The sequence below is a fragment of the Equus przewalskii genome, chromosome 17 (genome assembly GCF_037783145.1).
Source record: "Equus przewalskii isolate Varuska chromosome 17, EquPr2, whole genome shotgun sequence".
NCBI classification, from domain to species: Eukaryota; Metazoa; Chordata; class Mammalia; order Perissodactyla; family Equidae; genus Equus; species Equus przewalskii.
The window spans coordinates 64,850,394-64,872,878 of NC_091847.1; the positions used below are offsets into that span (position 1 = coordinate 64,850,394).

Here is a 22,485-nt window from a genome sequence, read left to right on the forward strand (position 1 = left end):
AATTGATTTATATTTGGTGTGTGTGCTCATCACAATTTCACTCTCCAGTATTTGGGAATCTGGCTTTCTATAAAAGAACAATGAGAACAATAATTCACCTCATCAAGGAATCACTAAAGAATTATATTAAATCATAAGCTCCTCTAGGGATTTATAAAACTGGTATTTATTTGAAGCATTTTAAGGAACACAGTTGTAAAAAAAGAAAACATATGATTTTACAGACAATTAAGTATCAATCTTGTGTAATGTGCATAAAATGCAACTCCTCAATGAAGTTTTTTTAACCCGCCAGAGTTGGAATTAGTTTTCCTTCTTCCCTCCCTCCACTGAATTTGTTTTACGTCTTAGAGCTTTGACCACTTTTGTCCTGGCATCCTTGTTGCTTGTTGCATACGTGTCTGCTCCTGCAGCCAGTTTTTTAGGGCTAAGCCATGTTGTATTTATTTTTTCTTTCCTTATAATCCATAGCAAATTGTGTGAAACATAGTAAATGTATACTAAATATTTGCTGACATGAACATGGAAGTCATAAAGGTACACATTGGAATTTAGAAACAGAAATTAAAGGAAACTAGAAAGGAAAAAAAGAATATGGTATAACTGAGACTGTTTTAACAGTTACTTTAGAAATAGCTTAACCTAGATCTTTGTTCTTTGGTGTTGATTTCTAGGCCAATAAACATATTTATTTCAACTGTTTCTATTTTGCTTTAGTAAGAAGAAAATTATAGGAATAACTATCAACATGCCATATTATCCAGAATAACATTTTTAATGCCATCTAAATGGAATAACGCAAAGTGTTTTTTGAATAAATAATTCAATCCAGACGTGTGAGTAAATAATTGAATAAATTATTGAGTTGATAATTCTGTCCACTGTGTGCATGTAAAACAATGCCAGGTACAGATAATGGCAAATAAATTCTAGATCTAGGCTCCCGAATCAAGCAATTTATGTTCTAGGTAATTATTAATGGTTTTAACATATATTTTTTAAGGCAGATTTTCTTACTAAAAATCTGGCCAATTTCTACTCCTTCCGACATTATTGGAAAGAAGCCATTTCTGACACCCATGTTAATAGTTGATAGTAGCAGTCTTTTTCTTTAAATTTCGTCAATGAGTGAAAAATTGTTTCTAATTGTGCTGATACACATTTTCCTCGTTATTAGTGAGGTTGAACGTTGAGCATTTTCTAAATGATTATCGGCCATTACTATTTCATCTTTTGTGATTTGTCTATTCATACTTGCCTTCTTTCCACTGAGTTTTTTATCTTCAAAAGTAGAATTTTAGATCTCTTAAAATATATTCCACATTTTAACATTTTATTTTATATATCGCAATGACTTACTCAGCCTTGTCACTTATCTTTTAAATTGTTTTATAGTATATTTTTATTTTAATACATGCTAATATATCTTTCTTCTTTTTTTTTTTTTGTGAAGAGGATTGATCCTGAGCTAACATCTGTTGCCAATCTTCCTCCTTTTGTTTGAGGAAGATTGTCCCTGAGCTAACACTTGTGCCAATGTTCCTCTATTTTTGTGTGTAGGATGCTACCACAGCATGGCTTGATGAGCGGTGTGTATGTCTCTGCCTGGGATCTGAACCAGTGAACCCTGGGTTGCCGAAGTGAGAGTGTGAACTCAACCACTATGCCACTAGGCCAGCCCCCTATCTTATTTCTTAGAGTTTCCATTTTGAGTGTTATTTGATATTACCTTCAATTATATACGTGAATTCAATTACAAAATTATGATTATATCCCTCATTTCTGCAGTTAATATTATATAGGTTTTGCATAAATGTTTAGATCTTTAACTAAAATTCATTTTTATTTTGTGAATATTTTAAGGTAGGGATTTTTCTCTAGATGAAAGTCAGCCAAACATCTCCACACAATTTAACATCTTCTCCATATTTTTCTCTCTGAAAAAAATTCCAGGGGCCAGCCCAGTGGTGCAGTGGTTAAGATCGCATGTTCTGCTTCTCAGTGGCCCAGGGTTTGCCGATTCGGATCCTGGGTGCGGACATGGCATCGTTTGTCACGCTATGCTATGGCAGGCGTCCCACATGTAAAATAGAGAAAGATGCCCACAGATGTTAGCTCAGGGCCAGGTTTCCTCAGCAAAAAGAGGAGGACTGGCAGTAGTTAGCTCAGGACTAAGCTTCCTCAAAGAAAAAAAGTTCCAGAACAGTTAAGAAATGGACCTATCTGAGAATAGAGAGAGAATGGTTATTGAATAAAGGGGAAAAAACCCCAGGCTATTTTGAGGATGAGAGCACTGGAGATTAGAAGGAGACGTCAGTGTCACAGTAGCAGGATGTTGCAGTCAGGTGCTGTTTGGTTGGTTCAATCAGATCCATCTCTTAAATAAGTTGGGGCACGTTAGCCTCACAGTATTCAATTAGAACCTAAAGAAAGTCAATCCTTTTTTCTTGTTCTTCAGAAATAGCTGCCTGAGATGGTGGACAGCTCTGATGTTGCAGGAGCAAGAGAACAAGCTTGAGTATCTGCGTCGGTGCCCACATGTGGCGGGCAATGCCGGTGGCAAATAACAGGACACAGGCCTCCTGCTCCTGTGCTCCGTGGGGGGAGGTGCTGTCTGCAGGCTACATGTGGGCCTCAAGCATTTGTTGAGGTGGGTGGCCAGGCTGTTTCCCTGCATGAGTCAGAAGGAACAGATCCAGCTGAATATGTTAAACAAATTCATTCCATAAAATTTACAAATACATATTTGGCTTAGATCTCTGAAAGAGAAATAAGAGTAGAATGGGATCAAAGAACAAGCAAACAAGGTCTAGTCCATAAATGAAACTGTAACTACTTCTATTTATCCATGTGAATACTGTTTAGTTTCCCAACAACATTTGGAATATCTTCTTTATAGAATAAATCGCTTGTAACTAAAGTAGGAATATATATATATACATATATATATATGTGCATATATATACATCTATATATTTTAAAGATTGGCACCCGAGCTAAAATCTATTGCCAATCTTTTTTTCTTTTTTCTTCTTCTCCCCAAAGTCCCCCAGTAAATAGTTGTATATTCTAGTTGTAGGCCTTTCTGGTTGTGCTATGTGGGATGCCACCTCAGCATTGTTTGATGAGCAGTGCCATGTCCACACCCAGGATCTGAACTGGTGAAACCCTGGGCTGCTGAAGCGGAGCACATGAACTTAACCACTCCGCCACAGGGCTTGCAACTGTCATTTATTTTAGTTTCAAAATTGCAGACTATAAAAGATTTCTGATTTATTCATGTAACTTAGTTTTTGATAAATTGCTAAAATTTAGTGTTATATTTTAATTTTTAGTATTGTTTCGTATTATGTGTAAGAGATTACCTAGAAAACTTAAATTTTATTTACTGCATGATAAAAAAATCCCTTGTAGTTTAATATATTTAGAAATTTTTATTTCCTAGAATTACAACCCTAAAGACATTTTTCTTATAGATACATCATTTTACTGTCCTTAAGCTTAGCACTTGGGTTGGTTCAAATCTGAAATCCTAAGTCTAAGTTAATATAAGCTTATATTTTTGTCTTCTTAAGTACTGTGTTGAATCAAGTTGTCTTCATTTCAATTAACAGTAGTTATGAGCCTGATTTTACACCATGTCTGATGTTTAACTTCATCCTCGTTGATGTAAATATCACTGTGTACTGGAAGTGGAAGAGAAGCCTGTGGCAAAATCAGATACAGGAGAAAACACACCATAATGCAGCTGGGTATTTACAAATATTGAGTGAGAAGGAAGATGATAGTAAGTGCATCTTTTCCAGTCTTCTTGATATACAAATTGACAAACTGAGGCACAAAAAGATAAAGTGAGTTGCCTGTAAATCATAGGTAATTTGCTCAGAGCTAAGATAAGGCCCTAGTCTCCTGAATTCCAATACTCCAAGAGTCTTTTCTGATGTTTACCTACATGTTTAGAGTCAATATATTCTAATTTTTGAATTCAAATAATGTTTTATACATAGTCTTGATTATAGACAATATTTTATTTTTAGGGTTAAGAGTATGAGTTCTAGAGATGGATAGTATAGAGCAAATCCTAACTATTATTTCCTAATTGTATGATTCTGGCATGTCACTGATCTCTGTAAGTTTCTCTTTCTCCCATTGGCAAAAACGGGGGTTGTAGTTATTTTATTTACAAGAAAACCCATCATGGGGCTCAAATGAGATAATCTCTAAAGGATTTCTATTAGTACCAGACATATGGTGATCACTGAGTCAACGTTAACAATGATTATTTTCATCCTGGTCTCAGACTGTTGGTCACTGAGACTTTGTTCTTCAGCACTTTGTGTCTTTAACTGTACTCAGTTTATCCCATATAACGTTCTCTGATAGATAATCTGATTCACCCTGGAAATTAGCATATATCCAAACTCAGATGGATGCTTTTTACTTGAGTCCACAAGAAGGGTCCAGGTATCCTTCTATGAAAATTGTAATTTAACATAGGTTGTTTTATACATGTTAGGAAGAGACACGTTGAACTCACTTTCATCATTCAGTGAATACTTATTAACTTGCCTTTAGGTGAAAGAGGACATCACTTGCACATATTTAGATCTGAAATAAAATCATGAGATGAATGTGTACCACACCCAGGTTCTGAAGCATGATACATGTGGATAATAAATTGAACATCTTTGGAATTCCTTGACTTAGCATATATACGATGTCACATTTTATTTACTTTAGTAAATTTTTCCAAATCTGATTTTAATTAGTTGTGATTTTCTTATATGTTAAGCCGCTTTTAGAACTGTGGGAGCATCTAAATATACTTCTGAAGTTCATAATCTGACAGTTTGGTTCAAATAACATTTGTCCTCGCCAAGTACTGTGTTAGGTGCTGGAGAAAAAAGAAAGGAAAATGATTCCTCAAAATGCTTACATACGATAGTTTATATATATTGTACCAGAAAACAAATGCTTATATATTTAGGATGTTAAAAAGACACAGTATAGAGAAAGAGACGAAACTAATAATGTCAATAGTTTTGATTCCATGTTTCCTAATTAGTAAAGTTGACTTGACTTACCTGCAAATTCTTATTTTTCTGCATATGAGGCGTAAGAGAGTTATCATGGAGAGGTGACATGGTTAACAATCTGAGATCTGCAGTCAGATATATCTGAGTGCAATGAATCCTTATTCACCACTTATTTAGTGAATAAATGAATAAACAAGGCAAATTATCTAGCTACTAAAAAACTCAGTGCCTACATAATAAGAGTACACATTCGATTGCTACGTGGATTAAGTTAAAAGTGATAATGCATGCAAAGGTCTTGGCATGGTATCTGGCACATGGTAGGCACTCATTAAACGATAATTATAATTTTATGATTATGAAATGCTGACATAGATGTCTATCATCAATTAAAGATAAACTGTTTATTTTTGTATCTTAATTTTTATTCTTTTGTGTACTTCTTTAATCCCTAGAAAATAAGACTAGACCGTCTTATAGAAGTAAGAATCTTTTAAATGGCCTCCCACAAAATATAATAAATTCTTGATACATACTTCATTTTCATGATTGACATAAATTCATGGAAATCATCATAAGCAGCTGGACAGCACACAATAAAAGAAAATGGTGACCTTTTGAACTTACATTCTTAATATTCCTAATTACAAATATTCTTTTGTTTCTAAGAATACAGTCAATGCAGTTATTGTTTTTTAAATGTGGTTGTTAATTTTATAAAATATTTTCCAAGTTCTCTTACAGTAAATAATAAAAAGGAGCTCTGTCTATTTGTGTAAGTTTGAAGTCAGATAGGGCTTCTTGCCAGTGACACAAAATAGAATGCCATTATGTTTAACATCATGCAGCCTATTATTTGGGGAAGAACATAAAGGGATCAGAAACCCTGATGAAAAATGCTAAATATCATCCAGTATAATAATGACTGTTCAAAATCCGATTTTAAAATTTGGATAATCTAAGCCTGACAATGGTGAACTTGCTAAAGAATTAACTAAATAATGTGCCATTTGAAGCAAGTAATGTTCTCTTTTTCCAAATCATTTCTTCTATAACGTCAACAGAGCAATAAAAAGCCAATGCTATATGAGAAAAATGATTCTAATTATTATTTTTTAAAGTTATTTATTACTTGTTAATTTGATATGAGTTGAATTGTCTAACACTGAAAACTCATTTACACTCTTGTCCTTTGAAATATATGAGGACTTATGGAAGCATCTAAACTTCTAAATTACATTATGAGAACATATTTTTCTTCTTAGCTAACAGTGTGTTCTTTGATTTCAAAAGAATGGACTCTTAAGACTGCAGTAGATGGAGTGGGTTGGGACAAGGAAGGAGACAGAAAGAAAACATGATTTGAACAAAAAGGTAATATATCTTTTGAAAATTATTTTGAATATTTATCACACTTCTAGATTTTATTTTTATTACATGTCAAAGAAATACTTACTAGAGATATCTAGATATCCAAAACCTTCTTTTACATCAAAATTTCTTTAGGACTTTGTGAATATAGCCTGAAGACTTAGACCCTAGGTATAATAATTAGCAAAGAAACAAATATTAATTTGGACATTGTTCTTGATGTTTAAAGTATAACCCAACTATGAATATTATTAATTCCATAACTTATTGAGATAGCAATGTTTATTCTGTGATGATGTATCAAAAAATTTGGATTATGTTCTCAAAATTTTCCACAAGGAATTTTTGAAATATAAATTTAAAAAATACAATGCAGTCCCTCAAAAAGATATTTTTCCAGAATTATTAGGAAATGATATAATCATAGAATTATACAATGATATGAAAATATCACTTAAAACTATGAATAGGTCTAAAATTAAGAATCAAATTCTTTAAGAAGCCAGAAACAGAGCAGAAGATTACATTTAAAGTAAGTATAAGAAAGGAAATGATAGAGGTCAGCCTCCTGGCTGAGTGGTTAAATTCACTCGCTCTGCTTCAGCGGCCCAGGGTTTTGCCAGTTCGGATCCTGGGCGTGGACATAGCACCACTCATCAAGCCATGCTGAGGTGGCATCCCGCATAGTAGAACTAGAAGGACTTACAACTAGAATATACAACTATGTGCTGGGGGGTCTTTGGGGAAAAGAAAAAAAAGAGGAAGATTGGCAATAGATGTTAGCTCAAGGCCAATCTTTGAAAAAGGAAAGAAGGAAATGATAAAGAAAAGAAATAGAAAAATGGCAAACAGAAAGGAAAAATAAAGCCAAAAGCCAAATTGTTGAAAACTTTAATGAAATTGATGAATCCCTACCTAGATTGATCAAGGGGAAAAAAGGAAGAAAAAATTAAAACGTCCAATGTATAAAATAAAAAATTGGAATGCTTCCCAGCTCATTTTATGAGCCTAATCCTGATGAAAAACCTGACAAAGATATTTTAAGAAAAGGAAATCACCGAATAATATCCTTCATGAACAAAGATGCAAGTATCCTCAATAAAACATTGGCAATTTGAATCCAGAAATATTTTAAAATATAACACTTTACAATCAAAAGGATTTATCCCAGGGATTCAAAGTTAGTTAATTTGAATATCAATCTATGAAATTAAACACATTAGCAGAAAATTGAGAAAAAAATGCGATGATCTAAAAAACATGCAAGGAGAAGCATTCGACATATCCCAAAGCCATTCATGATTAAAAGCTCTCAGCAAACTAGGAGTAGAAGGGCATTGCTGTAATCTAACAGAGACACTCAGTGGAAAACTCATAGCTAGGAAAGCAGTTTCCAACCCCCCACCTAAAGAGCTGAGCAGTCACCACTTCGTCAACAAGTAAAAGCTGAACATAGTGAAAAATCAACTCTTCTTGGATGCTTAGAAAGCAGAGGACACAGGGCAAATCGCTGCCCCCAAGATTGGAGGGGGAGTCACGGCTTATGGGACCCAGAGACTCATGAGCAGAAACCACCACAGGCACCAGTGCCAGGAAAGGAAAACCTGAACTGTAATTGATGAATGGCTGGAGGCTGAGTGTAGACAAGTCCGAGAGTGAAAAAGTCCAGGGGACCCAGTCATAGGGGGATCCCTACAATTTTGTGAGATTTACTTCAGGAGCTTGAGCAGATTCCCACAGTAAACAGCTGAGGAAAATCCCTTCATGCTTCCAGCAAGAGGAAGGGAAAAGGAACCATTTTGCAATTCACCAGAGCACTCTGTTTTTCTTAACAAGGCCTGCCATCAAGGGAAACTAGTTAACAGGAGCCTAGCCCGCTGGCGTATCAAAGACCAACTGACCTGGAGGAAAGGAAATACCGAACTTTAGCACTCTCTAGCCATCCTGTCCCGCCTAAGGGAGGAGAAAAAACTGAAAACTCCTGTGAAGTTCACTATCCAGAGGCACAGACTCAGTAAAAGACTGAGACCTAATCTTAGGACTATAGAATGCTTCCCCTCCCCCACACCTCACCACTGCATCACTAAGGCCTAGTTACAGCCATTCCTTTTACCTGGTACATCACGTCCAGCTATCAAGAAAGAATACAAGGCACACCAAAAGGCAAAAAACACCGTTCAAAGAGACACAGCAAGCATCAGAACCAGACACGGCAGGGGTGTTAGAACTATCAGGCTGGGAATTTAAAACAATTAGGATTAAAAAGCTAAGGGCTCTAATGACAAAGTAGACAGCATCCAAGAACAGATGGACAATGTAAGCAGAGAGATGGAAATCCTAGGAAAAACCCAAAAATAAATCCTAGAGATAAAATATACTGTAATAGAAATGAAAAATACCTTTGATGGGTTTATTAGCAGACCGGACACAGCTGAGGAAAGAATCTCTGAGCTGGAGGATATCTCAATAGAAACTTCCCAAACTGAAAAGTAAAGAAAACAAAAACTGATAAAAACAAAACAGAATATCTAAGGATTGCAGAACAACTGCAAAAGGTCTAGCATATGCCTAACGGGAATACCAGAGGAGAAGAAAGAGAGGAAGGAAGAGAAGAAATATTCGAAAGAATGATGACTTAGCATTTCCCCAAATGCATGTCAGACACCAAACCACAGATCCAGAAAGCTCAGAAAACACAACCAGGAAAAATACCCACCCACCCCCCCAAAAAAAACTACACCTAGGCATATTTCTAGAACCACAGAAAATCAGATATAAATAAAAATCCTGAAAGAAGCCAGAGGATAAAAACATCTCCCTCTGATATACTTGTTTTTATTTGTACAATGCAAATGCAGTGATGGATAAAATATATATCCATCAGGCAGTCACCACAGGTACATTATTTACTTAGATAGCACCACATGGAATTAGATTTGCTTTCAATCTGGAGACCGAATCTGTAATTTAAATGCCTCCAAATGTTGTAGCAGTGACATAAAAAATTTCTGTATACAAAACCTGTTAATTGTCACAAGACAGGCAATTAAAATATAGCTAAATTTCCTGAAATAGAACATAACATTATGCTAGTTATGTTGGTCCATGATGGTTAGGTCAACCATTCTAAAGGCAAGAATAGGTTGAGCCTTTATTTGTCAAAAGTTACCAGCTAACTTTTAAGAAAAGCCATTTAACTTCCAGAAATATACAATTCAGTTAAAGGGAAAAATAAAGTTGTTAATTTAGCCAAATATGAAATTCTTCAATATATTCACTACATTGATATTTTTCAATATAACTCAAAATTATAAATTCAATTCTAAAAACAATAAAAAGCTCAAGATTACAAAAACAAAAGGTACAAAATATGTCACTGTGCTATTCAAAAGTAATTCAGAAAATATTTTAGCTTCTGAATCTGAAGAAGGCTCAGACACAAACTTTGATTGGAATCTGCCTAAGAAAGTGGTATACAAGTGTGACAGCCATGAAAATGCTCTGCTCAGGTCTCACATCTCCATTGCAAGGAGCATAATTGACCTCATGTGCTGCACTTGGAGACCCATCACTGTATTTGCACAGAGGCCACAGTTGGCAGGGGCCACTCTCAACCAGTGACCGAATCAGGCAGAGACTCTAAGCCTGGCCAGTTCCTGGGAAATTCTGTCCTCTCCCCACAGGCCACTTTGACTTGAAGACTCCCCACTGGTTTTGCTGAAACTTTTCTTAGAACTGAACTGCAGTTCCCCCCAAACTTTCTGTCCTTGTTTTTCTCCTTCACCAACTTTGGACCTGCTCCATGGTCTGAAGCATCTCCCATCCTTTTCTGGCCCCTGCCCCATCTTCCCTTACAGGTCTTTTCCCAGTAAATCTCTCACACAGTTAATCCTGACATGGGGTCTCCTTCTCACAGAATCCAAACCCACGCAACTTAAAACTCCGTTGGCAAATGTTTCCTGTTGTTTCTAAGTTAATAAAAAAAGAAAAATGCAATTAATATAACTTTCTTTCCAGAAAAATCTGTTACTACATTTATCACGCATCTGATGATTTATAGCCTCTTAGAATTGAGAAATTATAGTAGTGGGAGTTATAATTTTCAACAAATGTAACTTTGTCTTTTGAAATTTTTGTGGAGCTGGCACAAGCCCTTTAACCCATTTTTGTGTAAAGTCAGATGTTCTGCCCAAGATTTCTGCAAATTCCCTCATGTTTCTATTTGCATGGTCATTTCTAACTCTCAATTATTGCTTTCTCTGCTTTCTTAATTTCATTTCTGTCTCCCCCTGCATAGTATAACTTTCTCTTTCCTTCCACCTACGTGAAATATAGAACTCAACTGCTTTTCTTTGATGTCTAATGAAAAAAGGTACCTGTGCAGCACTTTTATATGCATAATAGAGTTTACAAAAGGTTTGGGAAATAAGAGAGGGATTATTTTAAAATTAACTTTTATTTAAATGTTAAATAAATCTATTCTTTAAAGTTTTTTGACTAAATTGATACCAGGAATTTTTTTGCTAACTTACTTTCTCCTCAGGTTCCATCCTTCTGCTATGACACCCACATCTGTTTGTCTGTGTGTCTCTTTCTCTTCATTTTCCCTCTCTCTCTGCTCTCTTTCCTCCTCCCTTCAAATTTATATTTATTTCTTAGGCAGAGGACTTTAGTCATTTCTTTATTGACTCTTGCCAATTCATGCTTCTAGATTAGTTAGCAATTTATACAGAAATATTATGTAATAACTTCAAGAACTTGATCAGTTACAATGACAAAATATAGTTTTTTCAATCATAGGTCTCTGGGTTGGTTATAGTTTAGTTGATCCCAGCTGGGCTTGCCTGGATTTACCTTTACCACAGATTGGAATTCTTATCATTTGGGGAACAGCAGCTGCAAAGAGAGGGTTCTGTTCTTAGTGGATGGTGGAAATTCAAAAGGCTGAGGTGAATAATGTATGTATATATAAAACTTTGCCTTCGGTGACATTTGCTAACATTCCAATTGGCCAAAGCAATTTATAAGGCTAAGCCAAGCCAAATTCAATAAAGTAAATACACAGTCTCCATTACTCTAATGTGTGGTACGCAAGTCACACAGCAAAGTGTACTTACGTATAACTCTTTAACAGGGAGGAGTGATGAGTAGAGAACAATATCCAATCTATCGTAATATCCAACTCCCAAGAGGTATTTTCATAAGGTTACTATCTAAGAGCATCTCTTCCTCGTAAATCACTAAAATAATAATTTTAGCACTTTTTAACACAACGTGGCTATTTGAACTACAAATTCGAGACCTGATTTTGACCTGTGGGACCTGGAGATCTGCAAGGAAATAATGACAAAGAATGAATAATAATTTTAAAAACCCCTCCTATTAAGTATTAGTATATAAATCAAAATTCCAAAATATGTGAGAAACTAATGCTAAAATGGGTAGTTTACTAAAAAGTCAATATTTTTAAAGTTCTCTCTAAATAAAAGTAATAAAACAATCTGAAACTGATTTATAGGAAATAAATTTGTGATGCTAAGAAAAGATTAATAACAGCTATATACAGAGAATGAAAACTACAAAAACAGGTAGAATTGACACAAGAAGCAGTTTGGAAATCTGAAAATGAAATATAGAATCATTGGAAGTACCAACAACACTAACAGGTAAATTCAGAGAGAGTACTGAGGAACTCCTCCAGGACACAGCCTAAGGGTCAAAGATGTAAAGTATGCGCAACAGTCAAAGAAATGGAGGGAAAGTTTAGATGTGTCAACATAGGTCTAAGAGGGGTTCCAGAAGAAAATAGTAGAAGAAAGGACAGAAAATGAATTTTTGAAAAGAATATAGGTGAGATGTCTTTTTACAGAATTAGAGACATGTAACCTCACACTGAAAGTGATGTGTGAAAGTGCAAAGCAAGATATAAATGGTAAAAAATTAAATCAACGGCTAAATGCTTTGTGAACCAAAATATCGGAGATAATGAGAGAAAAAACACTGATCAACAACAAAAGACCATATTGTCTACAAAAGAACCATCAACCTGGAATCTGACATTCAATTAATCTATCATCCAAAAATGTAGGTCAAATAAAGACATTTTCAGATATACAAAGTGAGAAGAGTTTTATGACCCATGGCTCACATTGCAAGAACTGTTGTAGAAATATGCTGTATAACAACAAATCATTTTATACCATTTAACAGTTTACAAGTGATTTAACATTTACTATTTTATTCAAATTCTCAACGATAAGAATTGGTATTATTTATATCATCTTCAATAATAAAATTGAACTTATAAGAATGATAAGTAATGTGCTGAAATTCATACAATGTGAATTTTATGAATATAACGCAGGGTTTGTGAACTCAATTCTCATGCAATTTCTAACACATTAAAAACAATATCCAGTCCCAGAAGATTTGACCTACCAGATGAAAGGACTGATTATGAAGTTGTAATTGGTCACTAAGAAGGAGTTCCGCAAATATAAGTTACTACACATCACTTACTGTCAGAGAGGAATCAGCGGCTAATATTTTCCTGACCTGTTTGTCTGGTGAACCCTAAAAGCAATTCTGATTCAATGAGGATTGCTTTCTGAGGATTTGGAATGGCTGTGTGTGTGTAACTCTTTATTATGGTATTTACTTATTGTTATTTATTTGGTTTACCTCATTGAGTTCATTATCGACTGGCCAACTCCAATGGTCATTGGAGAATCTCTCATTTGCCTTGCTGGTACAGTTGAGTCATTACTTCAACTCACATCTTATCCTTGGTAACTGATAAAGAAGGATTTACATATCATTTAAAACAAAAATAGAAACCAGAGAAGTCTTTCTTGGGACCATAATACTATAAACTTCTAAATCTTTTAAGAAGGTGAAATGAGATTAATTTTCCCAGTTCTGCATAAACTCATACTACATTTCTCTTCTAGGTATTTATTTCTGGACAACAGGAAAGTCACATAATTGGCCACATACTTTAAAATAATCAAGTACTTAGACCTCATCCCATGGATATGGAATGTGGCTAGTTGATGCCAGTCATTGTTATTATAAAGGATTAGTCTATTCCCCAAAAGCACAAGAGAATTAACCACTGGTTGTTTTAGGGTGTGGTATGAACTAGTCAGTAATATTTTTGGCTTTGGTTACACTTCTGAGAGAAGTGTACTAAAAACCTGAACTGTTCTCATAGCAGGTACGTGTTACTCAGAGTACATGTAGTAACTGAGAATTCTGTCATCATGGAGAGGAAAACTAATTATTTCCAGCGCCCTCACCCTAATTTAACTGTGTGCTAAAATATACCTGCTAGATTTTAATAGGGCTTCTGTTTACAAAGCTCTCTGTGGTTATGTGGTCATGTCTATAAAAGAATATAAAATTTATTGAAGTTGGTTAAGTTACTAACCTGCAAAATGAAGGAGATTCAATGACGTCAGCATTGACATATTTCGGAGGCAGTTTCCCACTAATGAAAATGAAATATGCGATTTCTAAATGTCAACACACATTTGAGAAACAGAATGAATATAATTGGTATCCTCCCACTGCAGGCTACCCTGGATCCTACAGGTCAAAACTGTGGAAGCAGGTGTGCCTTAGAGTTAGAGGACAAATGCTGACAGAATCCGGGAGTGAGTGTAGAGAGTTAAGCCAGAGAAGTCTCTTTAAATTTCTAGTATGAAGCTAAGGAATCAGATAGCCGGGGAGATACTGCCAAGTAAAGAACATTGAAATTAACTCACAATAATATTGTATAAAGCAGTCTTGATCCTGGCAGAGCTCTTATGTGTTCTTGATTGTGTGACCCATGGGAAGGGCTTGAGATGAAATAATCAAAACAAGAAAAGCAATAGTTAGCAGTTAATGAGCTTTACTCTGTACCAGGCACATATCTCATTTAGTTCTCTTCCTGATGATTAGAAAGCTATGATCAAACCCTTTTATACACCTGCTGTCTTTACTTCACTATGCATTAACTCCACCTTCTGAGTTTGATATCTCCTATTGTATGTCCATTCTCTTCTATTGCCATGAAGATTAATTCTCTTTTGATTAGTGTTAGCATGGTGTATTTTCCTCCATCAATTTACTTTTAATGTATATGTATCTTTATAAAAGTTAGAGTGGATTTCTTGTATACAACATATAGATGGGTCTTGCTTTTTGATCTACTCTGACAATCTCTGCTTTTTAATTGGTGCATTTAGACTATTGACTTTCAAAGTCATTATTGACTTAGTCTGATTCATATCTACCATATTTGTTACTGTTTTCTATTTGTTGCCTTTCTTTTCTTTTTGTTGTTCTTTGTTCCTGTTTTTGTCTTCCATTCTTTTTCTTCCTTTTTGTGGTTTTAATCGAGCATTCTATATGATTCCATTTTCTCTCCTTTTTTTGCATATCAGTTATATTTCTTCTTTCAACTTTTTTTAGTGGTTGCCTGAGAGTTTGCAGTATGCATTTACAGCTAGTCCAGTCTACTTTGAATAACAGTATACCACTTCACAGGTAATGTGAGTAGCTAATAATAAAAAAAATCCCAATTCTTCTCTCCTGTCAGTTGTTTCATTGTTGTCATTCATTTCACTTATATATAAGCATACATACACTTATATATAAGCATTTCACTTATATAAAATTATATATCTATATAAGCATACGTAAGCATATATATGTATATATGACATATATTAGCATATGCAATTGAATACATTGTTGGTATTATTATTTTAAACAATTGTCTTTTAGCTGAATTAAGAATAAGAAAAATAAGTTTTTATTTTACTTTCACTGATTTCTTCTTTGATAGTCTTCCTTGCTTTATGCAGATCTGAGTTTCTGACCTATGTTATTTTCCTTCTCTCTAAAGCACTCTTTTAACATTTCTTTCAAGGGTTGTCTACTTGCAACAAATTCTCTCAACTTTTGTTTGTCTGAGAAATTCTTTATTTCTCTTCCAATTTTAAAGGATAATTTCACAGGGCACAGAATTCTAGGTTGGTGGGGTTTTTTTCCTCAAAACTTGAATTATAACCCCTCATTCTCTTCTTACAAGCATGTTTTCTGAGAAGTCAGATGTAATGCTTATCTCTGTTCCTCTGTTAGTAAGGTGTTTTTACCCTTTAGCTTCTTTCAGGATTTTTTCTTTATCTTTGATTTTCTGTAGTTTGAAAATAATATGCCTAGGTATAGACTTTTTAGCATTTATCCTGTTTGGTGTTCCCTGAGCTTTCTGGATCTGTGGTTTGGTGTCTGACATTAATTTGGGGGAAATTCTCAATCATTGTTGTTTAAAATACTTCCCTCTCTGTCTCTGCTTTTTCTCCTTTGGTATCCCATCATGCATATGTTACATCTTTTGCAATTGTACCACAGTCCTTTCCTTAGATATTCTGTCCTTTTTCTTTTTTCAGTCTTTGTTCTCCTTGGCTTTGGTTTTCAACGATTCTATTGATATATCCTCTAGCTCAAAGATTCTTTCCTCAGTCATGTCAGCCTGTTAATAAACTCATCAAAGGCAATTTTTCATTTCTCTTACAGTGTTTTTTATCTCTAGGACTTATTTTGTTTTTTTCTTAGGATTCCCATCTCTCTACTTACATTACCCATCTGTTCTTGCATGCTGTCTGCTTTATCCATGACAGCCCTTAACATATTAAAGTTATTTTAAATTCCTGGTCTGATAAATCCAACATCCCTGCCATGTGTGGTTCTGATGCTTGCACTGTCTCTTCAAATTGTGTTTTTTGCCTTTTGATATGCCATGTAACTTTTCCTGATAGCTGGATGTGATGTACTGAGTAAAAGGAGTAGCTGTAAATAGAACTCAGTATTAGTGATGGTGAGGTGGAGGGGGAGGGGAAGCATTCTATAGTCCGATGATAAGGTCTCAGTCTTCTAGTGAGCCCATACCTTTGGACTGTTGACTTCACAGGAATTTCTCAGGTTTTTCTCTCCCTTAGGCGGGACAGGATGGCTAGAGTGAGCTAGACTTGGGTGTTCCCCTTCCTCCAGGTCAGTTAGGCTTTGATAACACCCCAGCAGATTAGGCTCTGGTTAACCAGTTTCCCCTGAGAGCAGGCCTTGTGAAGAAGATGCTGTATTTAAAAATTTTTCATTTTTGCTTCTCCTTGCTGGATATATGAAAGGACTTTTTTCTCAGATATTTATTGTGGGGACTTGGTTGAGCTCTTGAAGGTGAATCTCGCAATACAGTGGGAGCCCCCTGTGACTGGATCCCCTAGAGTTTTTAATGCTGAATTGTTCACACTGAGTCTCCAGCAATTCATCAATTACAGTTCAGGTTTTCCTACCCCAGCACTAGTTCCTGGGGTGGTTTCTGCTTGTGAGTTTCTACTCTGGTAAGCCATAACTCCCTGTTTTCGCCTGTATGTCTCTCCAGTCTTGTGGGCAGTGGTTTGCCTATGTTCTCTTCTCAATTAATGATCCAAGAAGCATTGTTGATTTTTCTGTCTGTTCAATTTTCTACTTGTTGCCAGGAAGGAGTGATGACTTCCAAGCTCCTTACATGTGGAACTGGGAACCTGCTCAAGATAGACTGTTCTCACAGTTTATGATTTGCCATCTTGCTGTCCATCTCTACAGAATAAAATGGTATTTTTCTTTATTCTTCCGAACAATACACTTTCCTCTAAGTTTAAACAAAATGTCAAATACATAAAACTTTATTAATTTCTTCTATCTAGTCTTAAATTTGAGGGCATGGTGTCATTTTAAATGTTTGTGATTAAGTGATTTAGTCAGTATAAACCCTTAACTTTCAGGAACTTTTATTTTAAATAATATTCTCTTCATCTATATGCATAATTTCTTTCTTCTGCTATCAGTCTCTGAATGTACTCCATGTGTTTTGTTGATTTCAGTAAATATCAGTAGACTTAATATTTTTGCTTGAAATACTGTTACTTCACAACTTAAGAGTATTTAAGCCTGAACTTCTCAGCATAATGCATATCACTCATTCACAACCTATCTCTGCAAGCTCATCTCTGTTTCATCCTTGCCTTACACTCTCTGTTTTAGTCAAATAGCTACATGATAAGAATTAGCCATTTCGTGATGTTTGGTCTTTGTTCACGTCTTAAGTCATCCTGCTTTCTTCAATTTAGTAATGACTGTTTCCTTCAGACACTCTCAGAAGTCGTGTTGATTGTCTCTCTTATGAACACCCTAATCATAGCATTTGCACATACACACGCTCATACACACTGACAATATTTTAGCAAAATTTTCTTTTTATGAGCCAGTTTTCTTCCTAGTCCCTTTAACTCTGAAATGAGACTCAGATTCTTATGCAACCCTCTATCTCCAGTGCATGTTCCTTGTTCAGGACACTCTGCACACTGAACTAAATTAGAACTCATGCCTCTGTCTCTGTTTTACATCACACTATCTTTTATGATACAAAAGGCGATATATATTGATGGAATTTTATTTTTAATTTTTGAATAGTCTAATCTGTCAATTGTGTGATTTTCATTAGCAAGTATTAGAAAGCTCAATGAAAACATTTTTAAACAATGAAAGGTCTGTACCAGCTCATGAAACCTTAAGGTTTTAGAAGTGGGAGGATTTCAGGAATGATTTAGAGTTCCAATTCCATTTCTCAGTGATTCTCTCATTTCTGTCTTCCTGTGTCACCTTTGGCTGTAGGATATTTTTCATCATGGTGGAAAAATGGTAATAGCAATTCCAGGTGTCATCCATCCACACTACACTGCCCAAGAAAAGAGAGAGAAAACATGTTCCCTCCACGTTGGGGAGAATGGGTTTAGGCCAGTAGGATCCACAGTAGAAGTTAGTGGCAGAGACATGATGAAAACCATGAATCTTGATTCCAGCACTGTCTAAAATATGACTCTCTTTATAAAATTACATTTTTTCCCTAAGATTTTATTCTAAATTGTGCTATTTCTAGAACCACTCATGAGTCAGAAAAAAGCCTAAGCTTTACTGTTAAAAATATTTTATACAAGTTGTTGTATATTAATTTTATACCTGAAATGTTCTAGAAATATTCCAGATTCCTAATGCAAGTAAATCTCAAAGAGATTCCCTCACACCTTCCAAAATAAAATAGAACGTTGGTAAAGCAAGCAAACAAACCTACTACTATATTCTTGGGTATATAAAATATTATAAAATAAGATACTTGAAAAACCTACTACTATATTCTTGGGTATATAAAATATTATAAAATAAGATACTTTGAAATATATGAAAAAAGGTATTGTATGTTACAATGAAATAGGTTTTCTTTCAGTTACAATGCTTCTTAATAAAAACATGACTAAAAGTAATAGGTACAATGCCAGTTGATTGCAACATTCTACAAAAGACTAGATAAAATCTTAGTAATAAGAATAAACTCTGAAAAAATAAGCTAATATAAATATGATCCAGAAAAAGTAATCATTTTATTGGAATCTCTGCTCACAGTAGTTTACGCATTTCAAAGAAAAATTTAATTTTCATATAATCCTTCCTTTTTTAAAAAGATATTTTAGAACATATTTTATAACCACCCTATCATCATGTTGGGTGTGCACTGCAGTATAGTAAATCATTTGAAGGTGAAGTAATTGTGATCCCCAGGCCAAAGAGAGACTAGATTTCTTTTGAACTTTATAAGGAGTCCTTTTCAGGATTCTAACATTACAAGCCATGCACTGCTCATTGGTGCATTTATACAATTATTTATAGTTTATAAAATGTACGTGGCCTCTTCTAACTCTTCTTAAACTGTCCCAGTGGCTCACATGGTCCATACAGTAAGATCCATGCTAATTAGTAGCTTAACCTACTTCAGCAACTACATCTCACCTCATGCCCTCTCTGTGTACCTGCTTACTTGTTGCAGGGGTTTTTTTTCCCACTATTTTCTGCAACATCACTTTTGTAAAACACCCCTCTGTATTTTTACCACTTGTTCTTCTGGTATTCACTGCCCTCTCCTCTTTTCTCTGATTAGAAACAACTTTCCTTTAAGAATTAGTCCAAATATAACTTCCAATGTAAAACATCCCTAAACCTCATCCTATTAGTTAAAATTTCCTCTATAATATCATCAAACTAGAGGGCTGTATATGCCTATCAACTTGAGATGGCATGAACAATAGAACATCTTCAATGGTAACTGAATTAATAAATCCATTGAATTTATGAATTTATTAAGAAAATTATAAACAAACAATTAAATGTCAGCCTTTTGCTCCTATATGATTTTTGCTAAGTTAAAAAAATCCTCTGTGAAGATGGATAATAGTAGGATAATATTTATGATTAAGAAGGCAGTATTAATTGCTTATTGTTCTAGTATCAGAGTCTCTTTTATCATAAGTGCCTATTTTTCTATAACCTTAATACTGATTTTTTAAAAGATCTTCTGAACCTTGGTCCCTGGTAAAAAGTGAAAGACATGTAGAATTCAAATATCTCTTATTAATAGAAATTTGTGACATATTCCGTGAACTACCTACCTAATATACATTTCCCCAGATTTTGTTTTATGTGAAAAAGTGTCCAGGTAAAGGTAACAAATGCCTCATCCTCTCTTGCTGTTGAGGACGGCCATATTTCTGGCCCCAAAGGCAAGAAAATGAAGGTTTCTGGGTAAATTTTTGCTTTCCTGTTATAGATGCCATACACTTTTTGCTTCTTTTTCTTATTGGAATGTGGTCATGAGTTAGACATGAAGGAGTCACATTGAAATCTTAATGATCAAAGCTGCATGCAAGGGATGGATGGGCAGAAGATTCCGACCCTGATGACAACTTTGAGTAGCTACACCAGTCCTGACCTGTCCAGTGTCAGATTCTTTTTCCCTTTGAAAAATTTTAAACAGCTTTATTGAGGCATAATTCATATATCATACAATTTAAATTCACCCATTTAAAGTATATAATTTAATGGTTTTTAGTATATTCACAGATATGTGCAACTATTACCACCATTATCAGTCAATTTCAGAACACTTTCATGACCTCAAAAGAAACCCTGTACCCTTTAGCTATTACTCTCCATATCCCCCAGCCTTAAGCAACTGCTACAGATTTGCTAATCCGAACTTTCATATGAGTGGAATCATATGGTATGTGGTTTTTTGTGACTGACTTCTTTCACTTAGTAAAATGTTTTCAAGGTTGGTCCCTGTTGTTTCATGTATCAGGACGTCATTCCTTTTCTATGGCTGATTAATATCCCATTGTGTGGGTATACTACATTTTGTTTATGCATTGTCAGTTGATAAGCATTTGGATTATCTCCATTTTTTGGCTTTTATGAATAATGCTGCTATAACCATTGGTGTACAAGTTTTTTGTTTGGATATATGTTTTCATTTCTCTTGGGTGTGTACCTAGGAGTGTAGTTGTTGAGTCATATGGTAATTCTCTGTTTAATTTATTGAGGAAATGTCAGGTTATGTCCTGGAACTAGCTAAACTCCCAAGAAGAAAGTTTCATGAATTTATAATATTTTGAGATAATGGCTTGCTCTATGTTCCCTTTAATTTATGCTTAAGAAATTCTACCAAATCTTTGCTCACCGTAATGTATACAATAAGATGTTACAGTTTTGCAGCATTAATTACCATGAATGATATGAATAATTCCCGTCATGCTACTTTGTTATATCATATTCAAAAAAGATCCATTATGTAACAACTTAAAAATTTAGAAAGAAAAAAATCAAACATTATAAGTTACAACTCTAAAAGATTTACCCCTGTTTTCCTTAAGCAGCAAATTTTTCTGTATGAATATACGTTAATTAAAAACTTGATTATTAAACACTTTTTCAGAAAAATGTTAGCTAAATAAGAAAAATTGCATACACTTTTATTTACATCTTATTGGCTGGTAAAATGAGCTACTGAAAGTGGGGTAGGAAGTAAGAAAAGAAAAGCACAGTTTTCTCTGAGTGATCTTTGTTCAGTTGAGTCACATTTGGCTTAGGTCCCCTGGAGGAATTGTTTTAGAAATGTATTCTATGTCTATAATTTTGCAGCTAGTCCTAAAGGTATAGAATATGTTCCATATTACATATTATCATAGTGTGCCAAACTAATGAATTAAAAATAGTTAATGTTGGAACTAAAAACAAAGAAAAAGATCTTAGCCAAGTTGGAAGAAGTGGATTCAGACATGCCCAAGCCATAAGGAACAGAAACATCTATCATGTACTTCTGTCACTTTGTGTGTGGGATGCGTGGTAGGATGGATATAGGTCATAATTTATAACAGATGCTAACGTAGAACATATTTATTTAATTTTTATAAAAATCTTACATTTAAAGGAAGTAATATTTTGTTGGTTATAATATGTTAACAATTTAAATATATTTTCTAATGTTTTTGTAATGGAGAATATTTTAAAAAGTGATTAATTCATAAAGAAAAGAAATTTTAACAAATACATATACAGTCGATCAGCAGCCAGGGTTCTGCTTTGGGGAGCCCCACCCTCACTCACAGCCCAGACTGAGATGCACTAACGTACCTGGCCTTCAGGAGCTCCTGATCCTGCATCTTCCCCCATGGACTAGTGGATAATGCTGTTTACTGTCTGACAGGCAAATATATTCCCTATGAAACTTCAGAAATTGGTAATGGAAGAAAGTGAAATAAATATTGGCAAATGTGAGAGAGAATGAGTTTGATAGAATCTGATCACTAAGCCAGAAAATACTAAGCCAGAAATATGTGTCATCTTTTATAGTTTTTTCTAACTACCCATATCCAAATGACACTAACTGATTTTATTTAGTTGCATCTTGAGTTTACCACCCAAACCAAGGCATTCATTATCACCTATGTTACTAAATATCTTTTTAATAATTTTATGAATAACATATATTTTAGAAGGAAGAGAGATTATACAAAGTAAAATAAGGGTCTTTTTTTTGCAATATTTCCCCAAGTCCCCAGCTTACCTCCGGAGACAAACATTCATATAATTTTCTTTTGTATCCTTCAAAAATATTCCATAAATTAAATTCTACACATGAAAGCACACTGACACACATTTATATAGC

The 22,485-nt window shown here is 34.6% G+C and overlaps 1 long non-coding RNA gene across 4 annotated transcripts; it reads right to left on the reverse strand.

The window, feature by feature from the left end:
• Positions 1 to 144: 144 nt before the first annotated feature.
• Positions 145 to 22,071, reverse strand: LOC139076658 (uncharacterized). 4 transcript variants are annotated; one of them, XR_011528479.1, is made up of 9 exons: positions 21,951 to 22,055; positions 14,174 to 14,248; positions 13,837 to 13,896; positions 13,089 to 13,199; positions 11,525 to 11,737; positions 10,291 to 10,375; positions 8,807 to 8,889; positions 6,493 to 6,574; positions 145 to 2,671 (listed from the first exon to the last, which is right to left on the reverse strand). It is a non-coding gene; the product is annotated as an uncharacterized lncRNA (long non-coding RNA). The 4 variants fall into 4 exon arrangements; XR_011528478.1 differs by lacking the exons at positions 13,837 to 13,896; positions 14,174 to 14,248; positions 21,951 to 22,055 and having other exon boundaries at positions 1,428 to 2,671; positions 13,089 to 13,207; XR_011528481.1 differs by lacking the exons at positions 10,291 to 10,375; positions 11,525 to 11,737; positions 13,089 to 13,199; positions 13,837 to 13,896 and having other exon boundaries at positions 1,428 to 2,671.
• Between the last annotated feature and the right edge of the window lie 414 nt (positions 22,072 to 22,485).